This window comes from Leopardus geoffroyi, chromosome C3 (genome assembly GCF_018350155.1).
Source record: "Leopardus geoffroyi isolate Oge1 chromosome C3, O.geoffroyi_Oge1_pat1.0, whole genome shotgun sequence".
Taxonomy (NCBI): Eukaryota; Metazoa; Chordata; class Mammalia; order Carnivora; family Felidae; genus Leopardus; species Leopardus geoffroyi.
Window position 1 is genome coordinate 35,173,767 of NC_059338.1, and position 14,988 is coordinate 35,188,754.

Sequence of the window (14,988 nt, forward strand, 5' to 3'; positions counted from 1 at the left end):
CAATGAGGCAGAATTCTTTCTCCTTTCAATCTTGTCCTTGCACATCAGCATCCTAACTCTAATAATACAACCCTCTGCAATGCTTGTGATGTTGAGACGATAGAAACAATAGATCCCAAAGAATTACATGGTATTCCCACCCCCCCACCCCCCTCCCCCCGCCAAGGCTGGAAAGTGCCTTAATTTTTCAAGAAAGGGACTTCATTTTTGGAGATAAATCAGCGAAGAGAGAAAGGGGGGAGGTACATATCCTGTAACAGGAAGGATTTGGGCAAGATACAAGAAAGCATTTTCTGGTCTTAGATGGTGATACACAAGCTGGTATAGTAGAGGCCACAACACTCAGGAAAGCATGTGGTCTTTGACACAAGACCAGGCAGGTTCCAAACACTGAGATTTCTCGGCTCCCAGAAATTCAGTTTACACTTCTACACCCATTCTTGCTTCACCAGACAGGGTGAATATTTTATATAGCATTTAGCACATACCCGATGCTCAAAAGTATCCATCTCCTCTCGGTTAGTTTATTCTGGCTGCTGTAACAAAAATGTCATAGACTGGGTGGCTGGCTTACGAGGATCTGAAATGTATCTCTCACGGTTCCGGAGGCTGGGAGGTCCAAGATCATGGCACCGTTACGTGCAGTGTTTGGTGAGAGTCTGCTTCCTAGTTCATAGATGGCTGCTTCTTGCTGTGTCCCCACACAGCAGAGGGGGTGAAAGAACTCTCTGGGGACTTTGTAATAGACGCACTAATCCTGTTCAGGCCTCCCCCCCTCATGATCTAATCACCTCCCCAACTTCCCCCAACCAAAAACCATCACACTGGAGATCAGGTTTCCATATATGAATGGGGTGCGCGGGGGCGACACAAACGTTCAGCCTTTAGCGCCCTCATTCCTTTGTCTTATTTACAAAATGTCTGTCTGGACAGCTCTTGTTTGTTTCAGATCACGTAGGGGGAGCTTTACCTAGAGGCAAGAGAGGATAACACGATTCCTGAGGTTATTTTTAGTGCCGGAATATGAGAAGGCTGTGTGATAAATGAAGAGCTATCATTTCTGTCTCCATTCTGACATTGGATTCACAGAGAAGCAGTAGAGGAAAGAGTTCTATCTGCCGGAAGCTGAAAGAGGCTAGACTCCATGGATGATAATCTAGAGCCATGATTTCCTGGGGATCCTGAGAGTATGAAGAAGTCGTGTTTACAGTGCTAGTGATGATGACTACCCTGACCCGGTGGCCCATTCCGGGACTCCTCAGGCTTGTGCAAGACGAGCAGATATAGAATTGCGCAACCTCCAGCTGTTGCTGACATACTTAGCCTACGATCAGTGCTAAAAGGGGCGAAGGGGCCAGATGACGCCATTGTGTGGAAGATATGGCTCACTGAGATACAGCTATTCAGGTTTATTCAAAGGATTCAGGAACACCACTTTCGAGGTAGCAGCTGAATTTTACCCCAAACCCAGATGTTCATCAAGGTGGTTTCCCGGTCATTGTATAAGGCATTTCCATTTCTCCATCTTTCTCTACCCACCTTTTCTTAACTGGCTGTTTTTCCCATTTTTCATATATATATTTTTTTTCCCTTGGTTAACAACTGGGATTTGTAATTTGAAGTCTCTGTCAGGAGTTTTGAAGTGGAAATGAGTTTAGACGATTTGAAATTAGTATCAAGGGAAAGAAATATTAAGAATTATATGAGATCGCCAAAGTCGAAGATGTTTGATGTTAGCGGCGTTCTTCTCCTGGACCAACCCCTTTTGAATAGATTGAAGCAGATACGACGGATGCCGCCACCCAGGGATTTGGAAGAAGCTGAACTTGGCAGAGGTGAGCCAAGTGAGAAGTTGCCTATCTCTTTTCTATCCACAGTCTGCATAATTTATAGCTCAGAGATTATACACAATCTCTTATTCATGAACTTTTAAACAGACTGGTTATTGCCATTGGCCCATTGAAAGGAGATTACTTCTACTCTCTCCCCTCTGACACCTAGAGTCAAAGACACAACGAGAGACCCTGAGATTCTCAGATCCCTAAAAAAGGCAAGCGATCAGTTCCTCCCAAGCCCTTCACTTTGAACCCTCGCTAAGCTGTTGCATATCCACTTTGGAAAAGACCTTTTGTACCCAAACAGATCCTACCATCAGCAGCTGTTGTGCAAGTGGCACTCTTAGAGTATGGGGGGGGGGGGGGACGGAGGTGTGAAGAGAAGGGGAGAGCATTCATGGCTGGAAGGGAAAGATAAAATCAAAAGAGTGAGGTATGTTCATGTTCTCTCTCGTGGCGGTTGAAATTAAACAAACAAAATGAGCGGGCGGTTCCTACACTAAGTTTCAATTCTCTTCCTCCCTCTTGCCCCATCTCTCCTGTGTCGTCGTCCGCATCAGAAGATGACCCAAGTGTCTGGAATCATTGAGATGAATTTTCTTTTTAATGTTTATTTTTGAGAGAGGGAGAGAGAGAACGCGTGGGTGAGTGGGGGAAGGGGCGGAGAGAGGGAGACAGAGGATTTGAAGTGGGCTCTGTGCTGACAGCAGACAGCCCAACACGGGGCCCGAACCCACGAATCATGAGATCGTGACCAGAGCCGAAGTTGGATGCTTAACCGACTGAGCCCCACCCTCCCCCCCCCCCCCCGCCGGGTGCCCCCGTTGAGATGAATCTTAATTGGTATTTGAACTCAGGGGTCAAAGTCCCCCGTGAGTGCTCTGGTGTTTCCCCATGCAGCCAGAGCAGGTGAGAAAGGAAGAACAGACCCAGATGGGAGGGTAGTCAGAGAGCGAAGCAGTGAGGACCAGCTGGGGGTGAGGGGGATTCCCATCCAAGGGCAGGTTCATTGTCACCTGTGGCTCCACCTGGGCTTGCAGAGGGGGGCACTGAGGCTGACCTCTCTTACCAATTGTTCAGAAAGTCGGTCAACCCTTGGGCATCCTGGATCAATTTCACCTCCGTGTCATCCTGCTCAAAGGCCGGGCCCCCCGAAGTATTTTGTGTTCCATGCTAAGGAGTAAAAGCTAAGAAGGTACACTTCCTGCCTTCCCCGTTTAGCCCATTTGTCTGGGGCTTTTATCTCTGACAGCCATCTCATGCTCCTTTTACTGAAGCTTGGGAGGCAACCGAAGCCAGTTCTCAACACCTTTGAGAAGAGACTGGCACTTCTGTGAAATTGAGAGCAGGTTTCTTTTCTTTTCTTTCTTTCTTTTTTTTTTTTTTTACAGCTTTGGCTCCCCAGTGCTCCTCCGCGATGGTAGGTGACCCGCCTGCGTTGCCCTGCGCTTTGTCAGGGTCTGAGAGTGAGTTAGTCGTGAATGGATTAGCGACGTCTCTTTCTAGACCCAGGGGTTCTCTTTGTTTGTCCACCCCCTGCATTTGGTCTGTCTTTTTCTTTGCTTTCCTTCTTTCACTTAAATAATAATAATAAAAAAAAAAAAATAGCAAAAGACACCGTAAATGAGTGAGGCAGTGAGGTGCCAAAGCTGGGGCTTCCCTACTTTCCTAAGCAAGCATGGGATTCAGAAACATTTCGTATGTTCCATTCAGGTAGCTGCCCAGGAGCCTCACCAGGGGAGAAAGCAATAGAAACGGGGAGATCACAGGGGAAGACAATACAGAAGCCGTGTTCAGAGAATCCCGGCTACACCTCTTCCTTCCCTCCCTATCCAGCTCCCCGAGGGGCCGGAGGAGCTCCTATGAAAGAGCCTTTCATGGAATGAAAAGCCAAGAAAACGACACAATCGCAAGGGTCTTGGAGACCACGGCAAACGGAGTGCAGCGCTCTGCTAATTAAGTGACGGAGGTAGCAGAGCGATTCCGGACCTCGGCTGCCCTGGTGCTTTCCAGAACAGAAGTCTCTCCAGCCCGCCCAGTCCCAGCGACTTTGCCATCCGTCCCGACTTCAGGGCGGCATCTGAGCTCTGCCGTGAGTCACCCCCACGGGTTCACTGCCTCGAGAGCTGACAGACGTTCTCTTCCACGGTGGTGAAGCGTGAGGTGTGGGAATCACACTGCATTTAGAAGCAGGAGTCCCAGGTACTAGGCCTGCTTAGTGTACTAGACAGAACTTGGTTCTGTCTGTGGCCTGTTCCGTTTTTCCCTCTGTGAAACAGGTCAGCAGTAATTCTGTCAAAGGGCTGTTGACAGCAAGGGACCTAGATACGTATGTTGTATACACTGGCACGGGCCCTATTACTCCACTGGGACTGTTCCTAACGAGGCTGAAAACTTTCAGGAAAGAAGGCAGATTGAAACTGCTGAGGAAAGGAGAGAGGTCCAAACAGAAGGGAGTCAATTAACACCGTGGTGAAGTCATTTTTCTCGTATTTAATATCATCCAGCCACACGTTACGCATAGTATCTTAAAAGCAAGTCCCCGTTGGGGCGCCTGGGTGGCTCAGTGGGCTGAGCGGCCGACTTCGGCTCAGGTCACCATCGCGCGGTTTGTGAGTTTGAGCCCCGCGTCGGGCTCCGTGCTGACAGCTCAGAGCCTGGAGCCTGCTTCAGATTCTGTGTCTCGCTCCCTCTCTGTCCCTCCTCTGCTCACGCTCTCTCTCTGTCTCAAAAATGAATAAAACATTAAAAAAAAAAATTCAAAAGGTAAGCCCTTATTCTTTCTTGTCTCCTCACCCTTTCTGTTCTCATTCTTCTCTTCTACCGTTAGTCTGTCTACCCAGCTCGCGAGAGGAAGATAAACTGGGAAGAACTGCTTCATTGTGACGCTCAGTATACTGTAGGTTCTCAGGGTGCGTTCTGGAAAGTCCACAAGTGGCCGAGAAAGAACACAGCTGGATGAAGCCCCCGGGCACTCTCCTCCAGGCGGGCGATCTGTTTGTCCCTGTCTGAGAGGGGGCCTGCCTCTCGGGGACTCTGGAGGGTCCTGACCCTTGGCTTTACTGGCTCAAGCTTGCCAAATGGACTTAACTGATGGAATTTCTGCATTTGTCGGAACACTCAGAGCTCTCAGAGAGACAGAGAAATTCCTTCTCGTGGAGCTTTTTGCTCACAGTGGCTGTTTCTGCTTCTCCCCGGAAGCTCCATGCAACTTCTCATCTCAATGTGTCTACCCCCAGGCTAATAAATCAATCCTTCCTCCTGCTCGCTCTCGACTCTATTTGGTGGCGTTGACACCATTAACCTTGTCAGAGCTGTTCAGCAGGAAAGTCTTGCATTTTTTTTTTTTTCCTTCACAGACTCTGAGAGTCTTTATTTGTTTCTCTCCAAAGGTATGAACTTCCGCAGAGTCTCGGTGGTGTCCACCCTATCATGTACAGAATAATCTAAGAAAACCCAGCCCAGGCTGTGGTGAAAGCCGACCGCCCCAGGATTTTCATTAGCACCCGGATGTCCGACCCCAGTTTCCTCGCGCACAAGAGGTGGGATTATATGATAGGAGCAGCCCTCCAATTCTGCTGCAATCTAGCATTCTCAGGTTCCTAGAGATGTCTCAGTACAAGAAGTGATTCTTAGGAGGAAAGGAGGGGTGGGAAGGAGACATGGCTGATACCTTTCCTGTGTGGAACCAGAATCTCAGGGAGGAAGGACAGGTATGCTGATTTACATAGGCTCCTTCAGTGAGACGGCAACCCTGGCTCGGGCTAAACACCACAACTGACCACTGAGGTGACTTCTGAAAACATGAAACTGGAGGCACCATTCCGTGGCTTCCATCATCAGTTCTAGAACCATACTTCTGCTACCTCTCAGGGTGATAACTTGACCTCAGCCTTGATTCCAAGACCAGAGCACATTCTCATGCCCTTGCTTTAGTAGCATGTTTCTGTATTGTTCCATAGAGCCTCAATCTTCTGTGGTAACTATATGGGGTTGAATAGTGTCTCTTCTTGCCCCCCCATCCCCTATTCCCAAATGCGTGTCTCCCCAGAACCTTGAAACTTATTTGGAAATAGGGTCATTGCAGTTATAAGTAGATAAAATGTAGTCATGTTGGACTAGGGTAGACCCTAATCCAATAATTTATGCCTATAAACAAAGAGAAAACAGAGCCACAGAAACACACAGGGAGAACACCGGATGATGGTGGAGGCAATGACTAGAGTAATATAGCTACAAACCAAGCTCCACTGAGAATTACCAGCAACCACCCGAAGCTAGGAGAGATACATGGAACAGACTTGCCCTCAGCATTTCCAGAAAGAACCACGCTTGCTGATACCTACATTTCAGGGTTCCATCCTTCCAAATGGTGAGACCGTAAATCTCCATAGCTTTAAGTCACCCAGTTTGTGGCACTTTGTCATGGCAAGTCAAATGGGGGTCTGCTCAACAACGGCCCCTCCTCTTTTCCATTCCCCTTCCACTCTGTAGCCACCAGGACAGGAGGGATGATTCCCCAACCAGCTTGTCACTGCACCCTGCCTACTAGCTCTGGCAATGTGACCAAGGCCTTCCAGCTCTCACCCCTCCCCATCTGTCTTCCCTGCTGGTAAGAAACCACCTGCCTGGAGCTCATAATAATGCTTGCCCTGAACACTCCACCGTGATGTCCTGTAATAGGCAGTCCAAACCTTGCTGTCTTCACTGACATCATCTGATAGTCTGGCCTCCCACCTTCTGCCTGTTATGCTCTCTGGCCACTACGAGCCATCCATCTGGCTACGGCCAGGTCTATCTTCACGACGCAACCCCCTGTGTTGAGAAGGGGTCTGGTCTACGTCTGACTCGAGGCTATTCTACCCCGTGTCTGTTAGATAACCTTTTGAGCCTGGCTGTGTTACCAGGGAAGGCAGGCAAGTTGGGGTTTGAATGCTCGGAAGCCTTGCCCCTCCTTCAGAAAGTATTGTTTGACTTCTACTTCCTCCCACCTTCCATTTTATTTACTATGCAGTAAGCAGAGTTCTTCTGTCTGCTGGGCACTTGGCACCATTTAGATTCTCAAATGTGCTGGCAAAAGATTCTTTCTTTCTGTGGGGAGCTTCTTTTGTTCTCCCATCCTTCGACTTTCTTTTTTCTTCCTTCCTCTTTCTTCTAAAACAAAAACAAAGGCATTTGAAATGAGCCAAATCATTGCTTGCAAAAATGGTCGTATCCATATCTTGGTAAGTAATTAGCGGCATCAGAATCCTGACTGAGTACGTTCTTTTTTCTGCTTCCCATTTCACCCCTTAACCCACACATCCTAAAAGCTATAATCTCCAAAATCAGAGTAAAAAGGCCCTTCAGCTGTTTTTTGGTTAATGCACAGAAAATGAGAGAAAGAGAAAGACACACACACACACACACACACACACACACACACACTGGTCACAGTCAGGAGGCATATACGATGTGACAGCCATGAGAAACCAGTGTGGGTGAGAACCTTCTATATCTGCAAAGGACAGTTGCAGGAAACCAACTTACACTATCTGTGACACGTGAGTAGGAAGGAAAATACAGTAAAATCTTGGACTGCGAGTAACTTGCTCTACGAGTGTTCTGCAAGACAAGCAAGCATTTCTTTTTTTTTTTTTTTTTTTTTTTTTTTTAAATTTTTTTTTTTTTTTCAACGTTTATTTATTTTTGGGACAGAGAGAGACAGAGTATGAACGGGGGAGGGGCAGAGAGAGAGGGAGACACAGAATCGGAAACAGGCTCCAGGCTCTGAGCCATCAGCCCAGAGCCCGACGCGGGGCTCGAACTCACGGACCGCGAGATCGTGACCTGGCTGAAGTCGGACGCTCAACCGACTGCGCCACCCAGGCGCCCCCAAGCAAGCATTTCTAATAAATTTTGACTTGACAAAAGAGTGATGTCTTGCCATGCGAGTAGTACCTGACACTGAAGGTCACATGATCACAACTGAGCCAATGGCACACTTTCTCTGTCTCTCACTGCAGTATTGTGGGTGATCCTCTCCCACGCTCAGATGTTCCATCTCAGGCCACCGTGGTTGGCAGAAATCGGTGATTTTTCAGAGCATTGCAAGGTACCCACCACCGGCACTTGTGTATTTTTTGTCACTTCAAAGCACCTATGGACAGTCCTTTGCTTTTCCATACGAAAGTAAGCTTAGGAATGCTTTGCTTCGTTCTAGGCCAGGCTGCCTGTAGATACAGACCCTTTCCTCTGCTGCCTTATTGCCAGTTTCATTAAATACAGTATATGAAAAGAGTTTATTAATACTGTACTCCAGTCAACATCCGTTAGCGTTCTTACGTCCTACGTTCATCCGTTCATCCGTTCTTACGTCCTACGTAAGAACCCTCCTCTCTCTTGCCTCTCTCACACCAGCCGCGAAGTTTTTCAAAGGTAAGTGCAGGTTAATTTGTTTATTTTCCTTTATATTTTGTGTTTCCTTTATTATTTTCTATTATATTACAGTATTGTAATCATTTTTATATGAATATTTGGGGCTGTGGAACGACTCATCTGAGCTTTCGTTACTTCTTATGGGGAAATTCGCTTTGAGATTTGTAAGTGCTTCGGATTACAAGCGTGTTTCCGGAATGAATTACGCACACAAACCAAGGTTTCACTTGGTTTACAAGGTTTAGCTTTGGAGGCGTGCAACCAGGAAGAACGTAGCTTAAGGTTTACGGAGTATTCCTCTTCTATTCAGTGGTATGTCAAATCACAGCATTGTGGACCTAGAGGGCCTCTCACCAGAAGGATGAGAAAATCGAGTTCAGAGAGATTACCCGCTCTCTAAGCCGCAAGCAATCAAGTATGGCCACTCACATCTAGAAGCACTTTCCCTGCTGAATCGGAATTTGTGAATCCCTGGAATGAAAGAAAAAAAAAAAAAAAGCTCATGAGGTTGCTTTTCTGTTCACATCAATAGGTGGGTCTTAAGGGTTTCTGGTCATTTTGATCACTCACTAACTTTGTTCCAGGTTTTCTAGTGACCTGTTGCATCGGCAAAGTCCGCCCTGGTCCCACTGTCCAGGGAGCCATGAGATGGATGCTTCGCGTCTCTTCATCCTTCTTCGTCTTCTCACATAACATTTATTTATTCACTGCATATAGTAAAGGGAGATTTACTGATGATTTAGGATTGCCAGAAACCATGCTAAGGTCTTTGCGTGATGTGGCAGAAAGTGCAAATTGCCGCTCTATCCCCTTGGATCCTTTGCTGTTTACGAACTTTGTGCAAACAATTTCAGGTGTCCTTCTGCTCCCGACAACCAGGCCCTGAATCTTTGTCAGAGAGCTTCCCTCAGGCTCCAGAACCTTCTTTTCTTGCATGTGCAGAGGACCAGAAGTACTTGGGAATTTATATCTCTTAGGGGGCCGCCCTTGATGACTGATGGGTTTGAAGACGTCAATAACCCAGTTACCCGCTTCTAGTTCTGGAGAACTCTTGGTTTGCAGCTGACTGCCTGTAATGCTCCCTCGTAGGACTGAGTTACAGTTATCCTTGTGGACTTGTGCTTACTATCAAAGTTACATGGCTCCCTTTCCTTCGTAGGCCCCACTTTTCTGCTTCCCTAGTGTTTTTTTTCCCGGGAGCACTGTGCAATAAGTCACTTGTACACAAATCGTTATCTCAGCGTCTATTTTTAGAACCTAAAACACAGGGATTTTCTTATTTAATGCTCCCGACAAACCCAGGAGGCAAGCTTCTAGAGATAAGACGAGAGAGTCTCAGCATGATGGGGCCAGATTTCCTGCCCAGTTTCCCTGACGGTTCAGTCCGGACTCAGCCCCCACGCTCGCTCGACTGGGATTAGCCCTCAGGTGCTCCTGCTTCACTGCTCAGGCCCTGGGTGTGGTCAGTCTTGCAAACCACCCTTTTGCCTGGATGTCTGAGGCCAAGATCCCTTGTTAAGTTTTTGGCAGATAATCCCAGCATGTACGCTGGGGAATTCACTTTTTGCCCGGTTCTGTTTCCTGCCTTTCCTGGACTCTGCACGCTTTCTGAAATCACACACATCATCATCTCCTGTGAGCACTGATGAATGATTTAGACCCCAAACGGATCTAGGTAACCTATCTTATCTTCAAAATCTCGAACCCACATCCACGTAGACCCTAGAGTTAAATCCATACGCCCTTGGCACTCAGTGTGTGGTCCCCGGACTCAATGTGTGGTCCAGGGACTCAGTGTGTGGTCCATGGACTCTATAGCATTGGCATCATCTGGCAGCCCAGACCTACGGAAACAGAATCTGCATTTTAACAACATCGCCAGAGAGATACATATTCCTTGGGTATTAAGCCCACGCTCCCATGAGCCCAGTGATTTAGATTCAAGGCCAGTCCCCTAGTTCACCACCCTCTCTGGCGTGAGCCGCCTTCATCAGTTTGGACAGAACCACGCTGTTTGTGTCTATCTGTTTGATTTGTTAATCTCCCTCATAGCTAAGGAATTCTGTCTCTTTTCTTGCATCCATTTCCATCTACATCGATTCAAAGTGATTTTTTTCCTGGACAAAATGGACTCTCGCCGTGGGTGGGGACATAATAGCTATTTGCCTAAAAGACAGATAAGTTACCTATGCTTTTAATACAGAGGATGCAGCCGGTAAGAAACAGTAAAAGCAGTAGGCTTTCGATTATTTCTGACTTCCAGCTTGAATGAAAAATATCTCGTGCCTTGGCGAGAGAGATGTGTTCTGAGGAAGGAGCCCAAATCCCATGCACTTCAATGTCAAGTCGTTTGTGAAAGGCAGCTCCTTGAAGTTCATCTGCATCGAGGATAGGCAGAGATTGCTGCATTCAGCTGTTCTCTGTGAGAGCTCTGGAGAGGCACCTGGTTGGAAATACAAACGTTCTCTGTGGGAAAGGGAGAGAAATTTGTGGGAAAACAGAAGGAAGTCATGAGGAGGTTGCTCCAGAGGTTTGTTTTGTAATCTTTATAGACAGTTTTCTTAAAAAGCCTTTCAGCCATAATAGGGCTGTGAGTGATGTTTGTCGAGCAAAGAAATAAGTTGGTAGATTGTTGGTTCGGTGTACAGGGCACAAGCTTTTGCAACCACAAGGGTATCTGAAGGTATGGGGATTACTCTAGATCTTTCTGATGGAAAAATACCAGTGGGCCTGGCTTCTCTCCATAGTCAGCAGCTCCTTTGAACACGAGGAGACATTCAGTATAGCTGTGGCATCTGGGTTTCCTTCCTACTCGTTCAGTAGTTCGCGGGACGTCCCTTTTGATTCTTCCTTCCTTGGCCCCAAGCTGGTGAAAGGAAGAGAGTCCCAGTGTATCTCAAAGAAAAGATATAAAGAAAACACTAAAAAAACTTATTAAGCATCTACGTTGACTAACTTCTACTGTCCATCGTATACACGTTGAGTTATTGTCCAGAACAGGACTGAGCAGAGTCTATAAAGAACCAGAAAGTAAATAATTTAGGGTTTGTGGGCCATAGGGTCTCGGTTGAAACTACTCATCGCCCCCATTGAAGACAGAAAGTAGTCATAGACCAGACCGAAATGAATGAGCAGCTGTGTTCCAATAAACATTTCTAAACAAAAACAAACGGAGGGTGAATTGTATCTGTGTCTCGTGTCTCAATAGATACCCCATGATTCCTTCCGTGTTGCCCATCCTGGTCTAGGCCACCTCTATTCCTTGGGAGTGTGACAGTAGTTTCCTTTTTCTTCCATTCTTTCCACCTTCAAATCCGTGTTGACCCCAGGAGAGCGGACTGTAAAACATAAATTAGAACATGTCACTTCCCTGGTGAAAATTCTCGTATGTTTCCATTTCACAAAGCTGTGTATTCTGCCGTCCACCTCAGACCCCACCCCCGTTCCCTACCTTCATCTCTGTGTCTATGCAATCCGTGTCTCTGTCACATGGCCTTTCTTTCAGTCCCTCGGACGCCCCAACCTCTTTTCCGCCTCAGCCTTCCCATATGGGGTGCTCTGCCTGAAACACTGTTCTCCTGACTCTGCCTGGATAACCCTGCTCTTCCTTTAGATTCTGGAGCTGATGTCATGTCCCCAGACTAAATCCAAACTCAACTAAATCCTCCTTGTTATTCTCTCTCAGGGAGGCCTTTTTGAAATGTCTCCAAGATGCTTTGCACAGCTTGTAATTATAAATGTGCTTGTTTGTTAACTGTCTCGGCAGGCAGGGGTGAACTCTGGGATGGCAGTGACCGTGTGCTTGGCCGCTGTGTACCCAGTACCTGGAACAGTCTGCGAAGGATAGGAACAACAGAACCCGGGTGGAAACAATGGAGTTAGCAGGAAGCGAGTGTAACGGAGAGAAAGGAAGAGGCTTGAAGGCAGAAACCAGATTTCTCTGCCTATTGTTAGGTCAGCACAAGACAGGGCACTTCGTAAGCCAGAATATAAATTCGGCAATGGAACAATAAGACAGTTTCTTCAGCGACGGTGACCATCAGCTGCCAGGTGCTTCTGGATTATTCTGTAATGAGTGCGCTGTCTGCTCATCTAGATGATGAACGTCTCCAGGGAGCTTTAGGTCATGTTCACCTTCGTGTCTTCCGTGGCATGGAGGCGGGGTTCCGCACAGGGAAAGCCCTCAGCAAAACATTTTTGGCCGAATGATTAACCCCAAGTTACTTATTTCCGTTATGAAATAACTCCCTTGTGTCCTGGGCTACCCCCACCTCTGTTCTAGTGCAACTGTTCTTATACGGTGGCCCCCGAAGTAGCAAAAGCAGGAAGAAAGCCCTGGAATTTTCCCGTGAGCGAAGAGTCCAGCCAGAATCTGGGAACAGATTTGAAAATGGAGAACCTCCGAGGTTTCGCAAACAGAAAGGAATTGAAACCACCTCAGTTTCTTCCCCACATTGCCTCCTTCGAAGAGGGAAGGGAGAACGTCAGAGGAGAGGAGAGGGGACCCGGAGACCAAAAGACAGACCGAGACCAAGATGGGGGCAAAGAAACAACATACGCCAATTCCCCGGGCTGTCAATCCCACACCTTTCACCCCACATCAAATTCTCTTCCAATTCTTCTCCTTAAATTGCAATCCAAAACACGCTGCAGATGTGATATCATTTTCCCTGATAACTGGACCCTCCAAGTTAATGACTTTTCTTCCTTCCAGCGGGGAAACAATTCCGTTTTGCTTAATGTAATAATCCATTGTAGTCTCTTCTGTTCACGGCCGTGACCCAAGGCCGAGTTTCAGAGGAGCTCAGCCTCTCCCCCCCCCCCAGCCGCACACGGGAGAGCTGTTCCTGGCATTGCTCTCCTTTGTGAATCCTGGAGCAAAGGTCTGCCCCAGCCCCGCTGGTGACCTCCAGTGACAACGCCCAGGGGCTACCGGGGTGACAGAACTGGACCGTGCGAGGGACCAAGATAGGTGCCTGGGAAGAAAACAGAAACCGCCTCGTGTTTCACAGTGGCCCCCACGAGATCGCTGGCCTTGGGGCGAGTCCGGGAAACGTGGGCACCCTGGCTCGGACACTGTCCTCTCCCTGAGTCCCAGGTGGGCTCTGGGATCCTCTTGTCCTTCAGTGACCTGTGTTTCCACACAGAGGAAATTTAAAGCACACGCAGACTAGCGATGATGGGCCCCAGGAGCCCTGACACTACTTGAGTGGAGACAATTGGGCTGAGGGGCCGGGGCGGGGTGGGAAGCAGCTCAGAGACAGAGGGGGAGCTCCCGTGAGAGAAGCTTCCTGAAACCAGAGGTAGGCATCACAGCTCCCCCACTGCTGACTCAGACAAAGGCCCTACGCCTTCTCCAGTGGAGCTGACGAATGGGAGGGAGGCTAATTTGGTGCCATTTGTTTCCCATTTCTAAGCCCTCATTAAAATAATCTGCTCTGATTGTCTAGGGAAGTTATTTTTTGCGCCTCCTTTCCCGTCACCGTATCAGTGCAATTTCAGAGGCAGCAGATTTCTGTGTAGAGGGGTCCAGACAGCTCTGGGCAGACATGGTCGGGGAGGCAGTGGGGGCTCATGAATCTCTGGGAGCAGAGCCAGACCTCTTGGCAGCCCGTGAGGTGGGAATCCTAGCCCTTCCACTGTCCCCTGGACTGGGTCCCTGAAAAGCATTCGACTCCTGGCATTGAGGGAGTCCACTTCTCCAGAAAATTCCTTTGATCGGAGAGTAAAAATGAAGGGAAATCTTAATCCTGAGTATTATAATTGGAAAAGGATTCTCTAGGGAGAGAATGAAAAAGCCCAAAATAGATTTCAGAATTTTGATTCTCTCAGTCACCCACACACGACGTGGTTTAGCACGCACTGAGATGATTTAAAAAGAAAAAAAAAAAAAAAAGCTGTTCATTTAATCAATGTTTGCTGAGCACCTACTATGTGGCAGTTTGTGTAGAAGGTAATGAGGATATGGAGTGGAGTGGAATACAAGCCCTAGCTCCTTGTCTCTGTCTGATTGCTTTCTCTCTCATCTGCTTCTAGCAACTCAGAATGCTCTGTCGATAATCGAGCTCCTCTGCTGTCTGGGGTCCCTCACAACCTCCTAGTAGATCTGAGCCTGCCCCTGTAGACTTCATCTCGACTCATGCCTCTGGCCCTCTTCATCTCCTAGCAACTTGGATAGAAATTTGTTCGCTTAGATTTTGCTGTTCCAAATCGAATCTCTGATGCTTGCCTCTTAGCTGGTGCCCAGCCAGGCCAGCCTCACGCCCAGGCCCCTTGAGTGGAGCCATGAAATACCAGTTCTAGAGGGGATTAGATTCAGGTGGGGGCGGGGAGGGGACAGAACACGTACGCACGCACGGATCATGGAAACTGACAGGACAGCACACGGCAGAACTCCTGTCCCTCCCCACTCCCAGCCACAGCTTCGGTCCTGACCACCCAAATCCTAGCTGAAGACGCAAAACCAGTGAGATTCCCCTGCCCCAGCCAGGTTGCCCAGGACCACGGCAGCAGACTCCTTCACCGGCTTTTATCTAAACCTAATAACACAATTTGTCTCTGGATTCGATTCTAGGGCAAGAAGACTTTTTTGTTTTTTCTGCTATTTATTATAATTGATGATGATGATAATAAACTATTTTTATTGCTATAAATTCCCACCTAGTACGTGCCAAGCAGGGTTCTAGGCGGTGAAAACACAAAAGGCGATAAGACACAGGACTGCCTTTAAGGAATC